The sequence below is a fragment of the Chrysochloris asiatica genome, unplaced genomic scaffold (genome assembly GCF_000296735.1).
Source record: "Chrysochloris asiatica unplaced genomic scaffold, ChrAsi1.0 scaffold00014, whole genome shotgun sequence".
NCBI classification, from domain to species: Eukaryota; Metazoa; Chordata; class Mammalia; order Afrosoricida; family Chrysochloridae; genus Chrysochloris; species Chrysochloris asiatica.
Genome location: NW_006408532.1, coordinates 8240336 through 8240627, shown reverse-complemented (window position 1 = coordinate 8240627; position 292 = coordinate 8240336).

Here is a 292-nt window from a genome sequence, read left to right as displayed (position 1 = left end):
ATTAATTAAGAAAACAAGAAAGAAAAGACCAAAATAGATGTCGGAAAAGAACCCAAAGTGCACTGAAGACAAATCGAAATCTTTCAACAAATTGATGGCAGCACTGGAGCTATCTGGTTCCAGTGGAAGACAGCTACCTGGCCAACTGATTGGAAGAGATCCATATTTGTGCCCTTTCCAAAGAGAGGTGATCCAGCATAATGTGGAAATCATTGGACAATACCATTATAATCATGTTGTTGTTGTCAGGTGCCTTCGAGTCAGAACCGACTCATAGCGACCCCATGCACAG